Below are 17,678 nucleotides of genomic sequence, written 5' to 3' on the forward strand. Positions count from 1 at the left end.
GAGTAGTTCATTGGCGAGTGATCAGGCCGGCCCATGGGATAAATGCGTAGACACGTCTGTGACTGTAGTCTCTCAGGAATCATTCTCATGCTCTCCGCTACTCCATGACCACCACAGCATCAGCTCAGGTTATGGCCTGGTCCGGGATTATGAATACCTTGGCATCATTTCTTCGCAGGTGTTGAATCGCATCATGGCACTGCATCATCTCTAAGAGCCTCGGGATGAGGATCTCCAGGTGAAAATAGAGAATAATAAAAATTTTTAGTGTAGCTGCTGGTCATACTGTTTAAATGAGATGCAAAAATGAAGTGTTATAAATGAAAACTGTAGTTATATAAACAAACATCGAAACAAACATGTATAGCTTATGAGTATTTATAATAAAATGTGCATTAAGACAGGAGGAGTGTGTTCTACAGGTGGTTTGTCAAACCCACTAACCTGCATGGAGCACATTCATGCCCCATAGTGTTATGTGATGCAATATGTGTATGCTTTACTAAAAAGATAGGTCTTTAATCTAGTTTTGTACTGAAAGAGTGTGTCTGAGCCTCGGACATTATCAGGAAGGCTATTCTAGAGTTTAGGAGTCCTAAAGGAGAAGGCTCGACCTCATTTTACTGTTCTGGGTCCTACCAGAAGCCCTGAGTTTTGAGATCTCAAAGAGCGAGTTGGATTGTAGAGGCAAAAGGTTGGTTAGATAAACAGGAGCTAGTTTATTTAAAGCTTTATAGGTAAGAAGCAATATTTTAGAATCACTACGGAACTTTAGGCAGCCAGTGTAAGGAATACTGTAATATTACATTTACCACAGTATTCTATGGGGGTTTTAATGCTCTGCCGTGACTCCTCCTCGAGATGCTTGCATGTACAGTAAAGGTTTTTCATTTTGTTTGTGCTTGAACAACTGAATGAATGCTTAGATCTATTTAATGGACTGTATTCTAATGTATATAGATAAAGTCATCCAGTGATCTTACAGTGTTATTGGGAATTGTACTTTTGTGGTGCTCCTAAATTTTTTAAAAAGTTGGGAGTAACAATGCACCCATGTTAGGTTAATTTAAAGCCCTGTCATAAAAAAAATATTTTACTTATATAAAATGAAAATGGCCATAGAAATTCATTCCTAATTAGTCCATAAATCTTTGAGTTAAGGTTTTAAATTAAAGCCAGTTGTTCTCTGTATGCGTTTATGTATAGACTTATGTTTTTGATACAGAAAAATCCAATAGTGTCTGAAAAAATGTATATAGCTGCTGACCGAGGGTGCGTCTCGCTATTAGTTTTACTCGATCTTAGTGCGGCATTTGATACCATTGACCACAATATCCTCATAAATCGCTTAAAGTCTACAGGTGTCCAGGGACAGGCTCTACAATGGTTTAAGTCATACTTAACTGACCGCTACCAGTTTGTGAATCTTAATGGACAGCCTTCACAAATCTGCCCAGTAAAGTATGGGGTGCCTCAAGGATCAGTTTTAGGCCCTTTACTGTTTACAATTTACATGCTACCTCTGGGAGACATTATTAGAAGACATGGGATCAGCTTTCACTGCTGTGCAGATGATACTCAATTATATATTTCAACTAAACCTGACGAGACGTCTGAACTTTCTAAACTAACTGAGTGTATCAAAGACTGGATGACCAACAATTTTCTTCTCTTAAACTCCGACAAAACAGAATTATTACTTATTGGGCCTAAATCTTGCACACAGCAGATCTCGCAACTCAATTTACAATTAGAAGGATACAAAGTTAGCTTTAGCTCTACTATAAAAGATTTGGGTGTCATATTTGACAGCAATCTAACTTTTAAAAACCATATATCCCATGTCACAAAAACTGCCTTCTTTCATCTGAGAAATATCGCTAAATTACGAAATATGCTATCCATCTCAAATGCAGAAAAGTTAGTCCATGCTTTTATGACTTCGAGACTGGATTACTGTAATGCTCTATTTGCTGGCTGCCCAGCATCCTCTATTAACAAACTTCAATTAGTTCAAAATGCAGCAGCCAGAGTTCTGACCAGGTCTAGAAAATATGATCATAAAACCCCAATTTTATCCTCTCTACACTGGCTGCCTGTTAAGTTTCGTACTGAATTTAAAATATTACTTCTCACCTATAAAGCTCTAAATAATCTAGCTCCTGTTTATCTAACCAACCTTCTGTCTCGCTACAAATCAACTCGCTCTTTAAGATCTCAAAATTCAGGGCTTCTGGTAGTACCTAGAATAGCAAAATCAAGTAAAGGAGGTCGAGCCTTCTCTTTCATGGCTCCTACACTCTGGAATAGCCTTCCTGATAACGTCCGAGGCTCAGACACACTCTCCCAGTTCAAAACTAGATTAAAGACCTATCTGTTTAGTAAAGCATACACTCAATGCATCACCTAGCGGGTTCCACACTGGCTTCTACATCTTGCTTATATACACTATGAACAGCAGCTACGCTAATTATTCTCTTTATTCTCTATTTTCACCTGGGGATACTCATCCCGAGGTCCTCAGATTATGCGGAGTCACTGATTGGATCCAAGACCAGCGACGTGATGATCCCAAGGATTTCATATCCGGGACCAGGCCATATCCTGAGCTGCTGCTGCGCTGATGGTCTTGGGGAGTGGAGAACATGAGTCTGGTTCCAGCGACGCTCCAGGGACAGACGAGTCTTCGCTGAGGCTATCTTCCAGCCTAAACCACGACGAATGAAGTTCTGCACAAGACTTTTGTCCAGCGGAGAAATTAAAATGGTCGTGCCCAACTGAGTCTGGTTCTCTCAAGGTTTTTTTTCTTCACTCCCATCAGGTGAAGTTTTTTTTCCCTCTCCGCTGTTGCCACTGCCTCGCATGGTTCAGGATTGGTAGAGCTACGCATCGATGAATTGGCTCTTCAGTGTTTGAACTCTCAGTAATGATTAAATCACACTGAACTGAGCTAAACTGAACTGAACTGAACTTAAACACTAAAACCTGAACCACACTGTTCCAGTTACTATGACCATTTATGTGAAGCTGCTTTGACACAATCTACATTGTAAAAGCGCTATACAAATAAAGCTGAATTGAATTGAATTGAATATGGGTGTTTTGATATTGTAAGATTTGAGACATTTCAGATATTTTTAAGCATCCACATGAACAATGCAAACATCTACATTCACACTCTATGAAGTGAGAGTGTGGGTGAAGCTAACTACTGCACTCCCTTCCCCTACTCTTCCCCCTCACCCAACTCACAGATAGGTCATCTTAACTCACACAGAATGGTCATCTTAAACTATGAATGTTCTGTATCAATGCAAGTGACTTTTTGCATCAAGTTTGATATCATAGGAAATGTCTCGACTGGTGCAATGTTCTCATTCCCTCAGAAATAGGCATAGGCAAGGCAAGTTTATTTATATAGCACATTTCATACACAGTGGCAATTCAAAGTGCTTTACATAAAAAAGAATAAAAGAAACAAGTAAAATAAAAATAAAAACAAATAATAAAAATGAGTAAAAAAAACACAAAAACAGGTAAAATGTGATATAAAAGAATGAAGAAGAAGAGAAAAACAAAACAGTGCAATCTGTCCGACGCAGCACAGTGCTCATTCAATTAAGGCACAGCTAAACAGATGTGTTTTCAGTCTTGATTTGAATGTGCCTAATGTTGGAGCACATCTAATAATTTCTGGAAGCTGATTCCAGCAGCGGTGGGCATAGTGGCTAAAAGCTGATTCACCCTGCTTTGACTGAACTCTTGGAACTTCTAGTTTATATGATCCTAAAGATCTGAGTAATCTGTTGGGTTTGTATTCAGTGAGCATATCTGTAATGTATTTAGGTCCTAGGCCATTTAGTGATTTATAGACAAGTAATAATACTTTAAAGTCTATTCTGAATGTAACTGGCAGCCAGTGTAGAGACCTGAGGACAGGTGTGATGTGCTCTGATTTTCTGGTTCTTGTCAGAATTCTGGCTGCAGCATTCTGGATGAGCTGTAACTGTCTGACTGTCTTTTTAGGAAGACCAGTGAGGAGTCCATTACAGTAATCCACCCTGCTGCTGATAAAAGCATGAACAAGTTTCTCTAAGTCTTCACAGCAAACAAAGCATCTGATTCTTGCTATGTTTTTGAGATGATAGTATGCTGATTTACTGACTGCTTTGACATGACTGTTGAAACTCAGATCCGACTCCAGAGTCACACCAAGATTCTTGACCTTATTTTTTGTCGTTTGAACTTTAGAGCCAAGGTAAGCATTTACCTTGAAAACCTCATCACTGTTCCCAAACGCAATGACTTCAGTTTTCTCTTTGTTTAACTGAAGAAAGTTTTGGCACATCCAACTGTTAATTTTATCAATGCACTGGCAGAGGGTGTCAATAGGGCTGTAATCATTAGGCAGTAAGGCTAAGTAGATCTGAGGTTCATCAGCATAGCTGTGGTAGGAGATTTGTTTCTTTCTCATTATTTGGCTCAGGGGGATCATGTAAAGGTTGAACAGGAGAGGTGCCAGAATCGAGCCTTGTGGGACTCCACACGTCATGGGTGTCCACCTCGATCTATGGTCATCTATACTGAAATGGTAACCTCTACCTTCAAGGTAAGATCTGAACCATTTGAGGACCGTGCCAGATAGCCCAACCCAGTTTTCCAGCCTATCCAGAAGTATGCTGTGATCGACAGTGTCAAATGCAGCACTGAGATCCAACAATACCAGCACTGTTATTTTACCTGAATCTGTATTTAGGCATATATCATTGATTATCTTTATAAGAGCGCTCTCTGTACTGTGATGTGCTCTGAAATAGAGGTCTGCATTCCCGCGGCAGTGGGAATTTTTCATTTTGCCAATGAAAGGGAGATTTGAGATTGGCCTGTAATTGCTCAATATGGTGTTATCCAGGTTGCTCTTCTTCAAGAGGGGTTTAACAACTGCAGTTTATAGTGAGTTTGGAAAAATCCCTGAAAGAAGTGAAGCATTTACCACTTTTAGAAGATCCATTCCTAAACAGGTAAACACCGTTTTGAAGAATGATGTGGGGAGCGTGTCAAGACTGCAGGTTGATGTTTTCATAATTTGCACAGTCTCTTCAAGATTTTACCACTAATTGCCATGAAATCAGACATAATGTCTGATTTCTTAAGTTGTGGTTGAGCTAGTTTGACTTTGACACGGCTTGGCTGATTGGATGAGCTGATTTCCTTTCTGATATTATTGATCTTATCAGTAAAGAAATGAGCAAACTCATTACATTTGCTTTCAGAGAGGAGCTCACTTGGAATCCGACTGGTGGGGTTTGTGAGTCTCTCTATCGTTGCAAAGAGTGTGCGAGCATTATTTAAGTTGCTGTTTATAAGTCTTGAAAAGAAAGTGTCTAGCAGTGTTTAGTTCCATATTAAAAGCATGAAGACTGTCTTTATAGATATTATAATTGACTACTAGTTTAGTTTTTCTCCACATACGCTCAGCTTTTCTGCACTGTCTTTTCATCATTTGTACTCTCGGTGACCTTGTCCAAGATCCCTTTTAACAGGAGCGACGTCATTTATGATAATCCTAATTTTAGAGTTAAACAAATCAAGGAGAGAATCAACAGAATCTGCAGATATACTTGGTGCTAGCGATATGGCCTTCATAAACTGCTCACTGGTGTTCTCATTTATGCATCTCTTTCTGACAGAGACAGATCTGTCTTTAAAAGCTGGAGTGATCAATATATCAAAGAAAATACAGAAATGATCAGATAGTGCAACATCCTTAACAACAGTCGATGAAATGTGTAAACCCTTAGTTATAAGTAGATCAAGGATGTGTCCACAATTGTGTTTGGGTCCTTGAACATGCTGAGTCAGATCAAAAGTGTTAAAAACAGTCATCAGTTCTTTTACAGCATTGACTTCTGGATTATTAATGTGAATAATAAAATCCCCAGCAATACTAAAATAATCAAATTCAGAGGTTACTATTGATAACAGCTCTGTAAAATCATCAATAAAAGCTAGAGAATATTTTGGAGGTCTGTAGATAATGATCAGTAAGATGCGTGGAGCACCTTTCAGTGCTATACTTAGATATTCAAAGGACAAATAGTCACCAAATGACACTTGTTTACACTCATAGACATTTTTAAACAGGGCAGTGATGCCTCCACCTCTCCTATTAACTCTGCAAACACTCAAAAAGTCAAAATTTAAAGGAGCTGCTTTATTCAGAACTGCTGCACTACAACTGTCATCTAGCCAAGTTTCATTTAAAAGCATAAAATCATTGACTAAAAGTGACTGATTGTTGAGTGATCTGATGTTTAAAAGTGCTAACTTAACAGTTTTAGCTGTTTTTTCTATAGAAGTCTCAGATCTACATTTAATAGACACCAGATTTGAATGATTTGCTATACAGCCTGATGAAGTCTTTGGTTTTCTATCACTTAACACAACAAATATCTGCTTATAGAAAGCCACAGACACACTGGGTTCCTGCTTGTTCTGAAAACATTTGATAAAGACACTGTTATCTAAGCAGGCCCCCGACACACATCACAGAGAGCTCTTGTGTTCACCAGCTGAAGATGGGGCGTTGTTGTTTGGGCCCTGGCGGTGTGGCAAAAATTGGAGGGCTCTTCCAGGTGGGCTCATAGGTGGTTGTGGAGCAGGCCGCTTTTTGGTTGGTAACTGGGTGCTTGCAGCAATGGAGTGTGAAAGTTTAGTTCCAGCATACACCAGTTCCTCCATCTTTTTTGAAAAACCCAAGAGTGGTGAACATTGTAACAATGAGAATGTGTCCGGTGACAGAGGCTGTGGGTCTGAAAATTCTGTCAGCAGAAATATGTTTTCCTGAGGATCATTTTTGAGTGACGAGACTTGATGCTGTTCTGATGTGTCACAGTCTGTGTTGAGCAGAGGGCAATTGATTGTGTTTCTATCAATGTTGGGTGTTTTGGCTGCTTGGCATTATCACTGTCCTTGGGTGATTCGTCAGCCACAAGTCCACTCAGGAACTGATTTGAGGTCCTGTGGTCATCCGGACATTTGCTAGGTGTGTGTGTGCAATTAAGTTCAGTGGCATACACAGCTGATGGATGATTGAGGGAGAAAAAAATATTGTCCTTTAGCACATTTGCACCAAGTTTGTTTGGATGAAGGCCGTCTGATGTAAACAGTTGTTATTGGTTCCAGAAGAGATTGAAATTGTCAATGAAATTTAGTCCTTTCTTGTTACATGTATTCTGTAGCCATACATTTAGACCAAGAAGCCGTGAAAACATATTTGTCCCTCTTGCAGGGAGTGGTCCACTTATGAACGGCTGAACCTTTAATCTTTCAACTGTTTCCAAAAGCTCACATCTTTCTTGAGCAGTTCTGACTGTTCCTTCCGAATATCATTCTTCCCCACATGGATGATAATCCGTTTTGCAGTCTTGTGCTTTTTCAGAATTTCCTCAAGTTTTTTGTTTACATCAAAAACTGTTGCATGAGGAAAGCAGTATGTCATTGTAGATCTGCTCCTGAAATTCTTGATTATTGAATCTCCTACGACTAGTGTTCTTATCTCAGGTGTGATCGGAGCAGAATGCAGCTGTCTAGTCGGCCTTGAGCCTCTGTTCCATGCAGAATTAGTTGCTGAATCAGGCTATCTCTGTCTGACTGCATTTGGGGATTCTTCACCCATATTACTCAAAACTTCATATCTGTTCTGAAGCTGTATTTGAGTCCTATCTGTATTTGGGGTAGAAGACGCTAATGCGGCAGTGTATGATCTGACCCCGCGAGTACCCTTTGGTCTCGCACCTTGTTTATGCCAATGCTCATTTTCAACAGTTTTATTCTGTTTTTCTGTGCTCAAAACAGTAGCAGGAACAGATGTATGGGACTCACCGGCTGTGTGCTGAGAGGATCCACAATGAAGTTTGTGGCAGTTTGTACAACAGTGAGAATCTGAATTAATCTGATCCAGAGGCATTTTTACAGCCGTGTTTTCCCGTCTCCGAAATGTAAGCAGCTGGTAGCGGGAGGATTGTTCAGACGGTAATTCCCCTCTTGTTAGTAAAGCTATATTCCAGAAAGTTTGTTGAATCAATGCTGATCTTCAAGCTGTGTTGTTTAAGCACTGTGCTGATAGGCTCAAGTTAAAATTAGGGTATAAGATATAAAAGCAAGAGTGCGTAGAGTGCGCATAATCAAAATAATAGATACACAACTTCAGGTATCTTTTGAACCACTTCTGAAAGTGTGCCTTTCCCTAGGGGGCTTCTATTCAAATTACCGTTGTAATTTGTAATTTGTAATTGTAAAAAATAGCCACACATGTGTATCAGTAAATTTGTACTTGCAGAGCAACTTTGCAAATGTGTATCAGTAAATTTCTACTTGCAAAGCAAATTTGCAAATGAGTAGGTATTTTTTGTCTCCAACAAACACAACGCAACATTTACACATGCACAAATCCTTCAGTACAGGTGCACAAATCCCATCTGACGAATCACAAATGGAGAAACTCATCTGCTCATGTTCTTTGCTACTATTGTTGCAGTGAATATGGTGCAAAACACATTCACACACCTGCATCCAGAATTGTGAAGTCACGACTTGTGTATCTGCCAACCAAAATGTGGGTTCTCAGAGAAATTCAGCCAATAGGAGATGGGGCGTGACGTCACCGCTCTAGCGCTGCAGAGGCTGAACTTCGAAACCGAAACCCCCTTTGCGAGATTCGCCACATCTATACCCGATTTGCGTTCAAAAATGCCTGCTTAATTATTTCATAGTAGGAGCAAACATGCCTTAAGGAAAGGAGTACATTTGAAACTTTAGTAACCATAAAATGTACGCCAGGTGGATGCCTTTCTACTCCAGGAAGCCGCAGCATACGGCCTGAAGGAGGAAGAGGACGCGGTCAGTTTGAAATGTGAGTATTAAACCAAAGACAGTTCCTTGTGTTAAACTTGTATTTGTTGAGCTACTGTACAGTGCACTGTAGAATTGCTGAGGGTGTAAAGAGGCTTTAAATTATTGTCTATTTTATTTCGCTGTAAATGTTGATTATGTAATGTTACGGTCTTCAGTCAGCACATATAAAGTAACGTTTCAAAAGTAAAAAAGATTATTGTCAAATGTCTGACAGAAAAATGTGAAGTATTGCAGATCACAAGACTAAACAGACATCACAGTGAGTGATGTATTTGTGCAGATGTAGAATCTGCTGTCCATTGACTGTTGCCAATACTGTTTAAAGGGCCATGAAACCCCTTCGTTTCAGCAGGGTGTTTTCACGCCTCTACTTTGGAAAAAGTCAGAAAAGTGGGCGTGTCCAACTCTGTTTAGGGGGGAGTGTCGGAGGAAGAAAAGAGGCTTGGTGTGGGAGTGTCTATTTGGGCGCGCTGAATTTCAGAGTCAAAATACACACACACTAACACACACACACAGGAGAAAGTGATGGTGTTTACATGGACATCTGTAGTCGAATTATTTGCCAAATTATTAAATGGTGGACTTTAACTGCAGTTTGGCTCTTTCATTCAGGGAATTCATTCATGTCCCTCGCGACAAACGAGATATTTGGTTCAAGGAACTGCTGTAAGCATGTATTTTCATGCAATGTTTGATACTGCACGGCGAATGAGAGAAAAAAAAACTCAGCATTTCCCGGAAACTTAGATGCACTCGGCAGGTAGCGTCAGAAAGCCGCGTGTGTTATTCCGGTCACAAAATCCTACACGAGGTTATAGTTTGGTTGTAGTGCTAACTTGTTTACACTCGCAGGGGTGATAGCGTTCCGGCACCACGCCGGATTTCCGGCGTACTGTGGCTGCGGGGAAAAAAAAAATCAGGTTCACGGATATTGATCTGTCATTTCTCTAGATTCACAGAATTCACTCACTGCTGAAAGCGCCGGATTGGTTTTATTAAGTGCCATTTTGTGTGCTCGTGAATCCTCTTTTGAGTGTAGACGCCATGTAAATAAAAGATTAATTGTGTAATTTAGAGAGCTTTATAAATTATAACGGATCTTTGTGAGATCTCTATGAACTAAGATTAGTGACGCTTTTTAGTGATAATAAGAGGAGCGTGCTTTGCACTTTCCAGGCTATAATCCATTCAGAATTTGTATGAAACTTTCGTTTTCGGCACATATACGCTGATATGTTTTGGGAATGACATCTGCATATTTACGCTGGGTTTATTCTCGAAATAACGGTGAAGCAATTAATAGACGGGACAAAAATATATTTCCCCCTTCTCCTTAAACAATAGTGTTTCAGCTATGAAATAGTTCAGTTTTGTATGTAGCCTAATGTCAAAGTGTTTATATTTAGTTTAGTTTTTTATTCAGCTTATTTAGAAAAACGTTTGGAGCATTTTAAAAATAAGTTGTTTTTTTTAACGAACAGCGCCCAGCGGAAGACCATCATTGTCTGTTTGATCAGTTTGCCTCCTCAGATCATCACGACTTGCCTAAAATAAAAGATATAAAACAGTTCAAGTATAAAACAATGGTAGCTTAAACGTTAAAGAATGTGTGCTATTAGGCGCATAGTTTGCTTATAAAAAGCTTGCAGGACATCGAGGCGCCAGAGCAATCACTTGCATTTTTTTCAGTGGGAGCAATTTAAAGTTATCCGTCATTTTTGCTCACAAAGTACGAGTAATACATCAAAAAACGTTACAGCGTTTTTATAAAATAAAGAAAACCAAAATTATGCGCTTTCTGTCGTCTGGTTTTTGAACTGGAGCGCTTAACAAAATGAAGCAAAATGTATATGCCTCACAGACATAATAAATATATTTATAGAAAGCTTTAAATTATTACTTGACGAAATAAAACAAATTGAAAACAAAAAAACTCCTTCATGTAATCCGTAAAGATGAATTTCTAAAGGCGAGTCCAAGAGGAGATTGCCAGTCAGGATCTTTGCGACACTGACTCAGAATAAGTTTATTAATAAATAATTAAGAATAAGATATGTCCTTACTCTTTCCTCGACACATTCATTGTTATTTGTTTTTGCCGGTGCTTGGGGCGAGTTTTAGCTTATTGTGTGCGCTTGAACGCGGATTCACAGTAGCAGTTTTAACATGGAGTGACACGACATCTGACGTACAGATGACACTGGCACATGCCACTGAGTGTAGTGACACTTCCGGTGGCACGTCCGGTTTTCCACTGTCATGTGTCACTCGCTAGTGGCATGTGTAGTGACCTGTGTCACTCAGTGTCGCGCTGCATGTCACTGCAGTGACATCGACACCCGGCGAAGCTTATGACATTAACACGAGCAAAACTATATTTAATCATTCCGCGACTTTTAACCTAATTTATCGCGTCGCAAGTTAGTTTATTTGCTGAGCTACTCCACAATGTTTTAATTTAAACGCATTTATTTTATGTATTCATAGTCATACTTCCGTACGTAATATAGTCATTTGACAGTACATGTCAGTCAAATTTATTGAGGCATGCTTATGTATGGTAGGGGTTACACTTATCTGTTGTACTGTATATTATTGCATCCTGGCAGTTCCTTTGTTCCCTACAATATGGACTTCTCTGTTTTTAATTCATTCATTTATTTTATTATTTAACTTATTTTCATTTTAAGGTATTTTAAATAATATCCTTTAAAAAGTTATAATAAAATGCATGTTGAAAACTCATAACATATATGCATGTAAGATAACAGGTGTCATTTGCCTAATGATTTTTAAATATTAAGGCAAAGAGACTTATAAGATTAATGTGCTTATAACGTGCTTATACTGACACCTACTGGCAAATGTCACAAGATCACTGACACTGGCATGTGTCACTGACATTACTGGCATGTCTAAAAAGAGCCACTTGACAATAATGATGATCAGGGTTACACATAGGCTGTTAATATATTTGGGCCCAGGGGCCCACAAGTTATGTGTTAAAAGTGCGTTGCATACATAGTACCCCCACCCCTACTCACCTCAGGGGCAAGGAAAAAAAGTTCAGGCTCAGGAATTTTTTCCACTATCAGCCCTGCACTCGGTGCAAACAAGTTTGCAAAGTTTGTTCGATACGAATAAAATACGAACTGAATAAACAAAGAGCACTGGTCGCTCACTTACCAAATCTGTAGAGACAGGACAATCCACAGCAACTAGAGCCGCGTCTTTATTAAGAGAAGACTACAAGCAAATCTGGATCTCAGCGTTTGCAGATGAGAACACCTCTTAGGTAAACAATGTGACTCCTTAGACACTTAAGTTATTGTTGTCGAGCGTCGCGTACACTGTTAATCCACACGTGAGTCTGAGCTCTCACAGAGAGAAAATGAAAACAAAACTTAACTGCAGCAAACTATAAAAGCAACACTTCACGCTTGTTTTGCCAACACAACGTGGCGTCTCTGTCATCTAAACACTGTGACAGTAATGAATATTAATGTTGCACACGCAACAATGATTAAAGTTGCACAATAGAGCGCGCTGATTGGTTTGAATCAAGCTTTACTCATGCATTAATGCAGCAGGCTGTAAGACGTAGTAAGACACACTCTGGCACAGACATCCAGTCTGCATGCTGGAATACAACGATATTATGTCATGACCGTGACGCAGCTTCAAAAATTCGCTTCAAACTGGAAGTACGAATTTGCTTGAAATAACGCAAAAACAACCAATTTACACTTTTTAGTGAAATATAGGTGTCCTAATAGTGTTTTTAGCAGTGTGGGACACATATATGACTGTCAACAGCTCAAAAAATGTGTTTTGGTGTTTCGTGACCCTTTAAATTAGATACATGTAATCTTAATAAATTAGAATAAAGGGTCATTTGTTTAATCTGTGCATCAGTATAGTTGATCAATTGAGGAAGGTTTGTGTTACATTAGCAACTACTCCAACATGTTACTTGAGCAAGTGAATCACAGAGGTGATTTATTCTAGTCTCTGTTACAGGGAGGCTTTTATTGAGTACAGTACAGAAATAAAAAAAAACATTTTAAATTTGCTATTTATTGTTAGTTATTGTGTTTTCAAACAGTGTTTACATCAGCTTTCTGATTGCTGGTGTTTGTGTGCTTTTTCTGCAGAGCTGAATCAATGACATCCTGAAAGCAGCAGTACAGTTAAGGTACGTTTTCATTGCTTCTTTTTATAAAACCACTTATAGTTGTACAGTTTGATGTTAGTTTAAATATAACTATGTTAGTGATCAGTATTCATAGCTACACTGTTAAAAATTGTCCCGTTAAAAAACAGTAAAATACTGGCAGCTGCAGTTGCCAGCAATGTACTGTTATTTTACAGTATGTTGCTGTAAAAATACATGGACTACATTGATTTACACAATTCTCAAGTGAACTCATTTTGCTCACTGAAAGCAACTGCCTCAACTTGGTCAACTGCTGAATGAGTTTATGAAGTAATGTGCTATATATGCTTGAAGCATACTTATAATGATAACTTATTTTAGTTAATTAGAAAAGTTTGGTTTAACTCTAATCTCTTATTTTTCACAACAGCACACATACATGTAAATCTGGAATCACCAGAGAGATTCTGACTGCATCAGCAACTAAACAGCTGATGTTTTTAAATAGAGAAACATGCAGAATAACATCAGCAGCTCATTGTTCATCTTTAACTCATACACTGGCTCTACTCTCCTCCACAACGGTGACAGACAGAAGAAATTAGCTTCAGGTTTTACAGTAAAATACTGTTTTTTCCTTGATTTAACGGTAATCTACTGGCAGCTGTGGTTGCCAGCAATCTACTGTTTTTTTACAGTCTATTTCCGTAGTGTAAATTAACAGTATATTACTGTTAAAATACATTTTACACTGTGTTTTTACCTCTCACACCTTTAACCCTTTAAACACCAGAGCATATACTTCAGTTTTAATTGAAGTGTCCACACTACTGAGTGTTCAAGAAACATGGAGCAAAGCTGAAGTAAATTCATTAATTAACTGACTAATTAAATGATAATTGAGGATTAACAATGAACAAATGAAGAAATACTGAAGGGAAAAAACAAGAACAGAACATACAAAACTTTAGTCACAGCTTTATAATGAAATAACCTGAAGAACAACAAATGATTAAATCATTTAAATGATCAGCGGATGAATAAACAACTCTACAAACATCATCACCAGCTACACTTATTACTTAATACATGCATTTTTGTATAACATTTACTAAAGTTCTTCTTGAGAAAAAGTTAAAGTTTTACGTCACCGTCATGGAGAACAGAGTTTGCTTTAGTTGGGCTCTTAGCCCTGTCATTTTGAACATTTATATATCTTGGCTGCTGCAATTGTTAAGAACTTTGTTTAAAAAGCTCTTTTGTTGTGGCAAGCCAGCCAAAAACCTAAATAAGATCTGGTGATGTTCATGTTGCTATTAAATGGCAGAGTCTGTTCTCATTTAGTATAATAAAATTTACTGCTCCTATTCAATGTTAAATCTATTGTTTTACATTATATGTCTATATATGGCAATGATTTCTGGAAGTTTTTAAGAATCTCTTGGACAATAACACTGCTCTATGGTGTCAATCGCACTCAAAGAGACATCAATAATCAGCATATGAACCTCAATAATGGTGACAACAAATTTAACTAAATTAACAGTTTAACTCACAAACAGGCAACTGAAAGTCTAAACATAAACAACAGCAGAATCAAACACAAATAAAGAAAACTGTTAGACCATTATACAACATTTATTTATACCGCAATGCATGCTGGGATATTTGTATTGTGCCACTCCCAGCATGCATTGCAGCATGAAACATTTGAGATGTTACCATTGTTGAGATACAAGGTCAGATTCATGAGGTCTGAGTGTGTATTTGTCATAACTGAACTGTTTTTGTATGTTATTTCTTAACTGTTAAGTAATTACGGAGGTATCTTTTCTGTTTCCACTTCTCATTAATTAAATTAATATCTGCAACTAAGCATAAAATCTATTGCATGAGGCCCTTCTTCCAGATTTATAATAAAACATTTATCAGAACAAATTTCAGACAAATAGATTTCTCTATTTATTGACTTCCCAACTGTATTGCTATAGTACAAACGTTTTGTAAACTCTGTATTACAGCAGTTGAAAAGTCTTATTAAATGAGTTCAAGGGTGAAGAGCCCAACTAAATCAGCCCCTAACTCCATTACGGTGACACAAAAAACACCTTAATTTCTGTTGGATCTCAATGAGAATAGTATGGAAGTCAAATCAGTCAGTAATAAGTGTCTGCTGTTGTTTGTGGAGTTGTTTAATGATCCTCTGCTGAGACTGAAGCTGTTTTATTTTATTTGATTTTATTTAATGTTGTAACTCAAGTCACTGTTTGTGTTTCTTGTTTATTTTCTTCAGTAATTGTAATTATTAACAGCAGGTGTTCATCAGTGTCTGAATTCACTCATTAGTGTTCATTAAAACTGTCAGGTGAACTATATTAGTTAACTAGTGTATGGAATAGTGAACAAGGACACAAAGCGTGATTTCAAACACAGACTTCAAAACATCGAATCTGAACTCTGTTAGCTCACAGTTTTCTGCAGTTGGTTACTTTCTCAAAAACAAAAATGTTACCCAGAAAGCACTGTTTTTAACAGAATATTACTGTTTTAGTGAAAAAACATTATTTTACTGTAGAATCTGACCGTTTTTTAACAGCAATTTTTTACAGTGTAGGATAACAATTCTTGTTTTACAAAATGTAACGTGGCTAGCTTGCCCTAATGTCAAGTTTGCTATTCCGTCTTATCACATAATACGATTAAACTATTTAATTCATAGGCTATATTTATTTTAGAAAAAAGGCAGACCAGGGTGCTTCCAATGCATTGAGGTGAAGTTGGTTTTATAGTTGCACATTCTGACCTTTTCCTTAATAATATAATTTCAGAAAAAGATTTTCAAATTCTATATAGGGAAATCATATTAGCAGCCAATGACTATCAAAATACAGCACTGTCCACAGTCAATTAAATATTAGTGCTAATGTTGTTTAAAGTCAATCAGACCAAATATTTAAAGTACCATGGTAAACAATATAGGGACCATTAAAATGTTTAAATGTGCAAATATAAAACCAACTTTACCTTAATAACTAATGCTACCCTGTTTTATGATTCATTTTACACTCCAAAAAAATGTATGTTTACTTAACATTTTAGCCAAGTATGCATTGCTAGTAATGATAAATGTGGACAATTAACTAAGTAAATCTACTTGAAGTCACTAGACAATGCATCTTATTTTCTTACATTTCTCTTAAACAATGGAAAGGCATACAATATTTAAAGTATTATCATTATTTATTGAAAACAAACAGAAACATAATTATATTATTAAAAGAATGAATATGAGTAATCATGACAAATAAATTCAAGTCAACAACACATGAAACCAAGCTTTATTCTAACAGAGATGTATTACAGACAGAAGCCCATGTTTTGCTGTATCTCCACACAGCTGGGCCAGTTCTGCAGATGATCAGAGGGACTTCGCCATCATCACATCCCTCACTGCTGCAGTCAGACTGAAAAAGAACGGTGATGCATGGCAGTCCATGCCCGAGATACTGATGATGAAGAGACCACAGCAACATTTGGTCCAGATGAGGACACAAGGGCAGATGGACTGATGCAGGGTATTGTTCAATTCACTACAGGAGAACAGGAGTGGCCAAACTCAGTCCAGAACTGCTGCTGTCTTGCAGAGTTTAGTTGAAGTTGACTCTAAACTCTACAGGACACCAGCCGTCCAGAACTGAGTTTGGGCACCCCTGCATTACAGCATTTCCAGGATGCTGCTGTGGACTTCTTTACCCTCACCACACACACCAATCTGCAGATATTTCAGATCATACAAAACATAAAAAACATTTAAAAAACAAAGTCATTTTACTGCACAATGTGACATTTGATTTATGTAGTGTTAGTAATAAAATTATCCTACCTCTTATTTTGGATTCTTTTTTCCTCAAATATGTTAGTTCCCTTGTCTACAGGTCAAGCTCCATCACAACAGCTCTGCAGAAAAAGCACACACAAACACCAGCAATCAGAAAGCTGATGTAATCACTGTTTGACAATAAAATAATAATAAAAACTAATAATAAATAGCAAATGTAAAAGATGCTTTCTTAATTTCTGTACTGTACTCAATAAAAGCCTCCCTGTAACGTTGAGACTAGAATAAATCACCTCTGTGATCAGGCCCGGCTCCAGCTTGGAACTTTAGGGTGGGCCAAGTGACATTTTGGGTGGGCCAACAAAAATAAACAAATGATATATATATTTATATATACAATTATTTTAAAGGTAATAAAATAATTTATAGTATTCTCTGTCATTTTAATAAAGCAAACTAACTTTTATTTTAAAACTATTATTTGAACTGCAGATTATATTTATGTCAGTGTTTGCTTGCTTAAGTATGGAAGCCCGTTCCCGCCACTGAATGATAAAAAAAAAAAAAATTATAAAAAAAAATATAATAATATAAAAAAATTTTAAAAAGTCAGAATTCTGAGTTATTAAGTCACAATTCCGAGTTATTAAGTCAGAATTCTGAGTTATTAAGTCAGAATTCTGAGTTATAAAGTCGCAGTTCTGAGTTATTAAGTCACAATTCTGAGTTATTAAGTCGCAATTCTGAGTTATAAAGTCACAATTCTGA

The 17,678-nt window shown here is 37.6% G+C and overlaps 1 protein-coding gene and 1 long non-coding RNA gene across 2 annotated transcripts in view; one reads left to right on the plus strand and one right to left on the minus strand.

The window, feature by feature from the left end:
- The window catches only part of LOC147837035 (uncharacterized), a 200,652-nt gene that overhangs the window by 104,716 nt on the left and 78,258 nt on the right, over positions 1-17,678 (minus strand). The window lies entirely within an intron of this gene.
- On the plus strand, positions 8,695-17,185 carry LOC147837038 (uncharacterized). The gene is made up of 3 exons (XR_015478338.1): positions 8,695-8,914; positions 13,071-13,111; positions 16,470-17,185. It is a non-coding gene; the product is annotated as an uncharacterized LOC147837038 (long non-coding RNA).

This window comes from Danio rerio, chromosome 2, assembly GCF_052040795.2.
Source record: "Danio rerio strain M-AB ecotype USA chromosome 2, GRCz13ab, whole genome shotgun sequence".
Lineage (NCBI taxonomy): Eukaryota > Metazoa > Chordata > Actinopteri > Cypriniformes > Danionidae > Danio > Danio rerio.